Source organism: Apium graveolens, chromosome 11, assembly GCF_009905375.1.
Source record: "Apium graveolens cultivar Ventura chromosome 11, ASM990537v1, whole genome shotgun sequence".
Taxonomy (NCBI): Eukaryota; Viridiplantae; Streptophyta; class Magnoliopsida; order Apiales; family Apiaceae; genus Apium; species Apium graveolens.
In genome coordinates this window covers 172,609,900-172,620,872 of record NC_133657.1, presented here as the reverse complement: position 1 = coordinate 172,620,872, position 10,973 = coordinate 172,609,900, and the positions used below count along the sequence as shown (strand labels likewise).

The 10,973-nt window shown below is 33.2% G+C and overlaps 1 non-coding gene across 1 annotated transcript; it reads left to right on the top strand.

Moving 5' to 3' along the window:
* The first annotated feature begins 244 nt into the window (after positions 1-244).
* LOC141699395 (small nucleolar RNA R71) lies at positions 245-351 on the top strand. Its single transcript, XR_012565862.1, has one exon. It is a non-coding gene; the product is annotated as a small nucleolar RNA R71 (small nucleolar RNA).
* The last annotated feature ends 10,622 nt before the right edge of the window (positions 352-10,973 follow it).

Sequence of the window (10,973 nt, the reverse complement as noted above, 5' to 3'; positions counted from 1 at the left end):
CGTGAAAGCCTTAAGTTGGGCAGCGATAGCAGTTGCTGCGTCCAACTCCAGAATTCCTGCGACTTTTCCCTGAGTCAGCCTCTGAGAAGGATTCTGGTACTCATTAGCAGCCATCAGTTCAATAAGTTCATAAGCTTCATCGTAGCTTTTAGCCCACAAGGCTCCTCCTGATGTTGCATCAAGCATGGGTCTAGAAGTAGCACCCAATCCATTATAGAAACAGTTGATAATCATCCAATCAGGCATGCCATGGTGTGGGCACTTCCTTAGCATCTCATTATATCGATCCCAAGCCTCACACAGAGATTCTCCTGTTTGCTGAGCAAACTGAGCAAGAGCATTCCTGATTGCAGCAGTCTTCGCCATAGGGAAGAATTTAGTGAGAAAATTTTGAGCAAGATCTTCCCAAGTGGTGATAGACCCTGCTGGTAAAGAATGTAACCAACACTTAGCCTTGTCCCTTAGAGAGAATGGGAAGAGTCGCAGCTTGATAACATCTTCAGTCACATCATTGAACTTGAAAGTGTCGCAGATCTCAATGAAATCCCTGATGTGCATGTTGGGGTCTTCACTTGGAGAACCCTCAAACTAAACTGAGTTATGTATCATCTGAATCATGCTCGACTTGATCTCAAAAGTGTTAGCCCTGATGGCTGGTCTGATGATGCTTGACTGAATATCATTAATCTTAGACTGAGAATAGTCCATCAAAGCCTTCGGATTTTCTACTTGATCACCCACCTCTACTAAAGCTGGTTCTTCAACTTTCTCTTCTTCTTCTACCTTCTTTTCTTCCTCAAAAACTTCCTTTTGAACCACTATCACTTCCTCCTCGGCTTGATCCAGATTTCTATTACGAGTACGTGAACGTGTATGCATACACCCTCCCTAGAGTACCTGAAATAAAACAAGGAAACAGCTAAGTAACAATGTCCGAGTCAATGAAATTTAACGACCACTGATGGAAAATACATAAACTAATAATTAACACTACAGTCCCCGGCAGCGATGCCAAAAACTTGTTAGTCGCTAAACACGCGCTAATAATACACGCAAGTTTACGCGTTCACAAGTAGAATAGAATCTTTTCTAGTTCGTTCCCATAGAGACTGTATTGGTTAACTAATTAATTAACGCACTTAAGCAACAATGTATGGTTATTATTCAATGCTAAGATGATAACAAATTGAGGTTGTTTATAACTCAGAATTAAACTAACAATTATAACTAAGAGAATAAGATTGATTAAATTAATATATATGACAAACATGAGATTCTAACTTCATTAAATACTTCATTCAATAGCCTTATTGTTCTCAACCTTAGCATGCAATGGGGATGACAGTAATCAGACAACACGAAACTGATAAACGCCAACTTTCGTTGCACGAGTACCATACTACCAGACATCCACAAAAGAGATAGAAGCTGAATAGACACCAATTATATTGAGACCCTATATGTATATAGAATTTGACAACATAACGGTTTAAGCACAAGTTATCTATCTTGATTATACAGGGCAAGTAAGATGATTAAAATTTCCTACGAATCATGCATAACAATACATGAACCTATGCTAGCATGGCAAGTTCTAAATCCTTAAATTAACTGTCGATTCATTAAGTATTAGCACACTATCTTATAAGTTTGCGACACTCATAAGATGAATACGCACAACTAATACTAAGCTATCAATCAATCACCACATACTAAGGCATCGAAATAATTTACCTAAAGGAATCCATAAATAAATCCGCTAGAACCCCACGATAACGAGTAGCCCATAATCGGACTCATCATCAACGTGAATTTCGATGAAAGCATGGTATAACAAACGTAGTCTTTATAACGAATAAATAAAACCAAGTACAAACCAAGATTAAGGTTCACAAGTAAGAAAACTAGCATCCAAATATAACTTATAACAAAGATTCACAAGTAAAAACAAGATCTTCTTCGTCTTCGTTGAATCATGCTAAAAACGGTCTTCTTACAGGTCTCCTTGCGCTCTGGTACGTCTCTCTCATGAAAATGTTCTTATTTGAATATATATATATATATATATAGCATCCCTTAGCAATCTGGAAGTCTCCCAACTTAGAATCGAATTAGAATCAGGATTTATATTTTTCACATCGGCACAGCCGCACGCTATCACAGCGCGGGCACGCTGCCTTTCAGGAATCCTGGCGCGGCCGTGCGCTATCACAGCGCGGGCGCGCCGTCCTTCTGGGAAAAACTCAGATTTCATCTTTTTCCTTGCTGCTTCGAGCCGGCTTTCCATGATCTTTTATTCCAACACCACCTTGATACCAAATTAGCACCAAAACAATGCTAATTCACCTGATCCACAGATTAATGCTTGAAATGCAAAAACACTAGAAAACACGTTAAAATACTTAACAACTTGAGTTCAAATGCATCAATTCAAAGCTTAATATAGCATTATAAAGTGTCATAAATGCCACTCAACAATGACACAAGGCTGCAGCTGGATCAAATGCACTCAAGCAGATACACTCCTTCAGCCTTGCTCATGGATGAAATCAAAAAGGCTATTCAGGATACTTTTGGAGTTTCTACCTCTTCTATATCCTAATTCTCATCCACACTACAAGTTCAAGAACTGCAACACAAGGTCTCTTCTCTTAAATCATCAAATGACTCACTAAGTGCACATGTTCAAGCTCTTACATCCTTGGTGCAGAGTCAACAGACAGATATCAAAACCCTGATGGACTCTCACAAGCATCTCCAAATGAAAAATTTTATTGCTTTGGGAGCCATCATGGGGAAACTCAACATTCCACTACCCTCACTACCTGGAGAAATAAGGCCAGAATTACCAACTCATCTACTCATGTCTGTCACCAAGACTAAGGGGGAGATTGAGGCTAGGATTCAACAATCCAGGGAAGGTAAATCTAAGTCTAAAGAGTTTATTTAGGTTGGTCAAACCTCCTCAAGTCCTCAAGTTGATGTTGGAAAAGAAAGACGTCTAAAGGCTGCAGAAGGACCCAATCAAGACCAGGAATTCAGTGAACTTCTTGCAGTACTAAGAATGTCTCTTCAAAACAATTACATGACCTACAAGAAAGCTTTGGCCAAGAACATCAACTTCATCAGGGCAGTGGTTGTGAGAATTGATAATTTCTTGAAGAAAAGAATAGTTGTGAATATCAATGATGGTGGTGTGGACAGATGTCTTCAGGCGTCTCTTCCAAATCTTGAAACCTTATGAGCATCTAAACTGGATGTAATGATTGACAAAGTAAATCCAGTAATGCAAGACGACACCCAACTTCTCCATGAGTTCAAAAATGCATAGATAGCAGTTTTTCCTGAAGCCTATCTATATCCACACAAAGGGGTGGTCTACATCTGTCCAACAACCAAATAATGCAAACATCTCCTTATTCCTAAACACTGTGTCAGATCAAATATGAGGTTGATCCTTGACTTTGCAGTTTGATCTAAAGTACAAAGGGAGCAAAAAGCATGAGGATAAGGAGATGATACAGATCTTAGAAAATATCTTGTAAATGCTGACACCTTGTTGCCAAATACTCAATACAACTTAAGAAATGACAAGGATGATGATGAGCAGAAAGATGATAAACAAAAACCTTCTGGCTCAAATCCAAGTCAATCATCAAAAGCAACTGGCAGCAAGGATAGGAAGCAAGAAGAGAAGAAGGATGATGAAAAGAAGAAAGGGGATGAGAGAAGAAGGAAGAAAATGCAAGATGGCTCAGAACCACAACAACAAACCCTAAAAATCCAAACAAATCAAGCTCAACCTTCAAAGCGATCAAACTTAAACATCAAACCACCTCAAACCTCTAAGCCTAAATTCCTATACAAACAAACTACTAACACCTTTCTGGAAATACCAATCACCACAAGCCAAACATTTCTCAAGAAAATCACAAACCTATCTTCTGTCAAGCCATCACTCAAAACTCGCTTCAAGTCTGTTGGGAGGAAACCTAAGAAAGCCAAGCATACTGACAAAGTACAAGTTACTGAGAGGGCCATCTGGAATTGTTTCAATCAAAGTAATTTTCTACCTCTAAACTGGTGCAACTCAGATGAAGACTACTTTCAACAACTAGCTGGAAAGATAGTCAGAGTTTGGGTTGTAACACTAAGGGAAGTAAGAATCTACTATGAAGATGGGTCTTTCACATTTCTTGGCTGCAACTTAATGGACTCTGTCTCTCCCACAGAAATTAAGAGAGTGACAAGTTTACTGCAGGATAAGGATACTGCTACAAGAGCATGGATATTTGTTTTGGATGAATGGTTGATTTTAAGGGAGGAAAGAAGAGCAAAGAATGAGGCTGAATATGAAGATAGAGAAAGGAAGTATGATGAGGAGATTGAAATATACATCAAAAGATCAGAACAACTCAAGGCAAAAGGAATGAGCATAATTTCTAAGGATGGATAATTCTAAATGTCAAAGATGGAAAATTCACAAATTTAGGATTGACATACTGGATAATTATCCAAAGCCAGACAGACTCAAGCTTTTGGAAGCTCTAAGTGGGACACCAATCATAGAAGAACTAGAAATTCTTATTTACTTAAAGGATCTCATTAGAGAAGAAATAAAAGCAAAAACTGTCTTTACCTAATGCATAAATGATTGTAATTGTGTCAATTTTTATATATTAGTCTTATTTTCCATTATAGCTTGAGGTTAGTCTTGTTAACAGGAATGAATTTGTGTTATGCAATCTTCTCACAAATTGGGGGAGATTGTTGTGCAAGATATGCCTATAAAATAACAAGATTAAGTCAATTTGACAACCCTAAGTAAGTTGTATGATAATCTATGTTTGCACTATGTATTGTAATTCTTAAGTCTGTAAAAATGTTCAAGGGTAGACTGGAGTCTTTTTCTGTAAACAGTATCAAGCCTAAGAATTCTATCTGGAAGAAGTTCTAGAAGATCATGCCTCAGAATAATTGTGAAGAAGCATGGAATTGAATAAATCTATTTTGGGAAAAATATTCTAAGTTAAGTTCTCTACAAGTCACAGATTAAGTATTATAGAGAAGTCATTCGAGAACTCTAAAATGACTTATCGAGAAGTCAGGAAAGCTACTAGAGAACTCAGAGATATAGATAAGCTAAATTGAAGACTTGAAGATTGGAGATATCGACAAGTCATTTCTTCACTAGAGAACTCTAGAGATATCGATAAGTCAAAATATCACTCAAGATCTCTGAGATATCGATAAGTTAAAATATCACTAGAGATATCTGAGATATCGATAAGTCTATCTGTCACTAGAGAACTCAGAGATATCGATAAGCCAAGGTGAAGACATGAAGATAAGAGATCTCGACAAGCCAAATTCTCTTATAGAGAAATCAGAGACTTCGATAAGTCAAAACAGCTACAGAGTAATTAGAGACCTCGATAACCCAATATAATTGTCGAGATGTCAAGTTCTCTATATACCAAACTGGAGATCTCGAGCTAAAATTCAAAGTACAATGTGCAGACGAGTTCAATATCCAAGATTATCAATCAACAAACAATCCAATCAGTTGGATTGACAAGTCTACAAAAGCAGTTTGAAGAGTACAATATCAAGGGTCAAGATTAACTGGCAAAGTAAAGTCGCAGGCGTGTAAGATTAGCAAAGATACACTAAGCTAGAAGTAGAAAGATTTGATCATCCAAAAATAGTGTAATAAGCAATGTTTACTGATCTATAAAGTAAACACCGAATGCTTTGTTAGCGGTAACAATTGAGATAAGAAAAATCTGGTATTCTCTCAAGAAAGAAGCTAAGCTCTTTATCATCAAAAAGCCTAGAAATTTTATAGCAAAACATTCTCAATTTTTAATATAAAATTAAGTGAGTTTTGAAAGATCCGTGTCCACTGTTCTTGCTTGCTTAATCTCAGTATTAACATATTTCACTACTAGATTTAATTTACTTTCTTCGCCACTTTATATAATTCAAGAAAAGCAGAAAAACACTAAAACACATTCACCCCCGCCCCCTCCGTGTGTGATTCATTATCTAACATATCTTTATATTCCTTACTCTTAATCCTAACCCACTACCCATTCCTGACAATATAGGCTTGCGTCAGTGACTTATAACCTGTAGCTCTGATACCAAACCTGTGACGCCCTCCAAACCCGGGTCAGAAGTTTGTGGTTCACAACACACACACATACACAATATATAAACAAGTTTATGAAAATAATATATGCAATGACCCTACTTACCATAACTACGGATCATAATAGGTTAAAGTATGCACACAAACCACAACCTTAATTACGTTACAAACGTACCAAATCCCAACTAGTTTAACTTACATCTGAAAATAAAACATTCTTACAAACTTTCAAACTCAAAACTAAAACAAAAAGTCTTCAATTAGCTTATTCCATCTCAACCTGGAATCATAGCTCGCACACTTGTCTGGGGATCCTCGCTACCAATAGTTTCCTTCTTAACTGGAAAAGAATATAAACAGATTCGGAAGAGTGAGCTAACTAGCTCAGCAAGTCACAGTGACAATAATGAGATTAAACAATGATAAAATGAAATGATTTAAGGTATCAAGTTTCTTGTTAAGCAATGATTAGAACTGGATATTCACTATATTTTTTTTAAAAAAAACAAAGTTAGGCTGTTGATCAGTCACGCACTAACCCCGAGCAAGGCACATAACTTTGCTCTATATATTGGATACAAGGCACATATTGGCCTAATATGACCATGAATCTGGTCTGACCACGAATGTGGTCCATATTTATAAAACAATCTAATTCTGTAACAATAACATAATAAACAATGTAAATCAGTAAACAGAATCATAAACAACATTCATCTCAAAGTAAAAGGTGATTCATAACACCATTGTATAACAAGATGTGTATAAGGGTTGGCTTCTAGCCTGTGAAAGGATCAGATGATAGAAGAATAAGGGTTTAATGCTTACAAAGATTAATCTTTTGATGTACAAGGTATAAAGGTTTATATATTAAGCAAATCCAGATCAGTGATTCGTATATGGTATAAATATATTTGCAGAGTAGTATCGTATATCTGTGGTCTGTATCTAGGAGTTCAACAATCAATGGTTTACAAAGAATGAGGCTTACGAATCAAGATCCATAAGTAGAATCAGGGTCCAGGGCTAAGAACTTCAAAGCACTTGCAATATAAAACATAACTATTTCAAATACGTATCAAGATGGTTCAAGAATTACTTGCCTTATCTCGACTGGCTTCACTTCACTTGCTCTCGTCTATCGATTTTATTCACTGACTATCTGCTTTCCCTTTCTATGCTTTGCTTCCTCTGTTAGACATCACAAGTATCTATCAATACTCATTCTCACTTTATTCAATTATTTAAAAGCTTCTATCTACCCTTCGTTTCACCCAAATCTGACGTACGGATTGCAAGTTACAATAAAAAACCGTCAAACAATAAACACTAAGCATATTATACATCAATCAGATCACATATACACATAGCACGTAAGATATTCGATAAAAATAATTTTTTAAAGAAGATTCGGGGTTGAAATGATTTTCTGGTATTTAATATGAATTTTTGAAAAAAATTCGGAATTAAAACGGGTAAACGAATCATTTTATAAACAATTAACAAGATTTGAAAACCCGAATCTGACTTTAAAATTATTTAATAATAATTATCGAGCCTTGAATATAATTTAAAATAATATTTTGAAGCTCGAAACTATTTTTCAGAATTTTTGAACAAAAGATATAATTAAATCTAATTAAATAATTAATTAAAATTAATTAATAACTAATTAAATCAATTAATAACTAATTAAATCAATTAATAATTAAAATAGTTTACCAATTAAATATTAATTATTAACTAAAATTAATTAATTAAATAATTTGGATCTATATTTGAATTAAAAATAATTATTTTTGAAATTTTAAGTAATTAAAACAATTTCCAGAAAATAAAATAAATAGAAATATAGGGGTTGTTTACTTTATTAGTTTTCTGGAAAACTTTTCTTAGAAAATAGAAAATTTTGAATATGTGTTCAACTTGTATATTTTCTAAAATGAAAACTGGAAAAATGGAAAACACGGTTTTCTGATTTATAACTATGAATGGGAAAACTCTAGAAAACATCTTTTTATTGTTTTTTAATCTATGAAAACATAAAACACCCACGTTCTAATCTAATATCCACGTTCTAACCCTAATATACACACATTCACTACCTTTTTATTCGCTATCTTTTTATATAAGATATGCATAATATATTATTATATTGCTTTTTTTTATGGAAATACATGAATATTATTAATAGTAATACAATTAATATTATTAATATTAATATATTTATTTTAAAATAAAGACAAAATAAACTCACATAAGATTTAAAAGTATTATATTAATAAAGTAATCACAAATAAATTGTTAACATAATAATACATAAAAGTTGATATATGATACAAATATTGAAAACAATATAAATATACTTAAATAATTTAAAAAACAAGTTTTCATGATATAATTTTGTTGACAATAACATTATTTATAATTATTCATTGATTACATAAAAGAATTATATATTTCAAATTGAGAAGTTTTATATATATTTTCTACTTTTTTGCTTCAGTTAATTTGGAACATTTTTTCTCATTTTTCAATAGTTTTCTTAGAAATAGAAAATTGAGAAAATTTTAGAAAATTGGAGAACAGAAAACTGGAAAAAATTTCTGTAAGTAAATAGCCCCATAATTTTTAGAAATTTTTAAAACAGAAATCTTGTTTTTGCAAGTTTTCAAAACAGGAATATTGATTTTATACATTAGGAGAAACTTCCGGGGTTAAATTGCAATTCAACATCCCTGTCGTCTTGTCCGACCTTTCGCCGGTCGGACTCCATGCCTGCCGTCACGGAGCTTTTCCGGCGACCGGAAAAATCTACAGAATCGAACCAAATTAACAGGGGATGATCTACTGGCTTCCAGAAACTCATTCATGCAATTACTTCGATCAAACAATCAACGAATCAGCCGGAGATCAGGACGGAAGTTTACGCCGCCGTTTTGTCCGATTTTCCGATGAGCTCCTTCCCGTTATCCTCCATTCTCCAAACTTATATCATTCGATTGCTCTTTCAACGATCTATTTAATGATATTAACTAATTGAACTAATAACCCCTGGGTTAAAAATGCCTAATTTTCATCCTAGAACAATCAAGAACATTCAAACCCTAATTTTAATAATTCGAGAATCAAACTCAATTTTCTATATGTTATTGAACTCCAAATTCAACATATGATATACCAAAATGATCAAAATCAAATTATCTACAACATGCAAGCATCAAATCACACAAACAACATCAAAATCAAAAATTCATAATTAAACCCAAATTAATTCGAATTTGATAAAAAATATATAGGAAAATACTTATGATTTCTGCAGTGAAATTGATTATGGAATCTGAAAGTACTCTTCACAAGCCTTGTTTTGACTACTCACACGCTTGATTTTGATATCGATAACACATTCGTTTTTAGGTTTGATTATCAAAAAAATAATTAATTTTAGGGTGTTCTCTGAAAATTATATATTTTTACTGTTTCTTAATAATTATCTGTAAAAATTAAAATACGGTAAAGGATATTTATATTTAAGGAATATCGGTACCCCGTTGGATCATATCGGATATAAAATATAATACTTAATTGATAAAACAGATCCAAATCCGTATATGTTTTGGGATAATTATCATAACCAAACTTTTTGTAAATACGGTCTTGGTCTCAGCGCTTTGGTTACATGAATTATGAGAAGATAATATAATAGTTTAATCAAACATCCCATTTCTAGAAAATATGAGTTTTATCGATTTACCGAAACGAATATTGTGTTGAAAATTTTGTGCTGGGACCCGCACAGGTAAAACCGTACTCCGGATCGAAAAAGTCAAAACATGGAAAATGCTCGGAATAATCATATTAGGTTAGAAAGGAGTTTTCCCGAACTTCTGGGTTGTAAAAACGTAAAAACGGTTGAAGTTGGACGATTCTCGATTATACAAAATAATTTATAATTACTCAGAAAAATAATCAATTAACTCCATAAATTCTTTATAAAATCATATAACAACATATAAATTAATAAAAAATATCAAAATAATCTATACTTTATTTTAGACATATAAAAAATTAAAATACTCAAATTTTACCATATTTAAACATCCAAACACAAGTACCACTTCACAAATAATTCACCAAAATTCACATAATCATCACAAAATATTTATTTATTGATCAAAATAATTACACGATATATCCTGGATATCACATGTCATGTCACTAGTGCCTCAATAACATGTTTGTAGTATCCCTATAGTTGGTTAACTCGGTATACCCTAAATCATACTAAGTTTCCAAAATAAAAATATTCTCGCAAAATTTTAAATCACCTGAGGCAATAATTCATATTTCCAAAACAAAGAGTATCATAAATAATTTTTGAAAACCGCACAAATAGATATTTTAAAAAAAATTAAATTAATTTTTAATACCATTTTTTGAAAGTCAAAATAATCAACCAATATTAACGAAATGAATAAAATATGAAATTGAACAAATCAGAGATATTTAATTTCTAAGAGAAATAACGTTGAATAAAAAGGGGACATAATCCTTATCTTGAAAATCGCAAACTCTAATTCCAAAGAAATTCATAAACGCTCCGCTAAATTCCCGGCCCCCGATCTAAATACAAAATTAAAAATTATTATTACTTGGTCATATATTTCCACCTTACACGAAATGCTAGTTGACCAGATTTATTTATATAAATTAATAACCTAGTCGAGTGACATTGCAATACTAACTTAATATAGTGTAGGTTTCATTTGGAAGTTTATATTGTTAATCCCTTAAATCTATTAATACTTAACATCTGTAA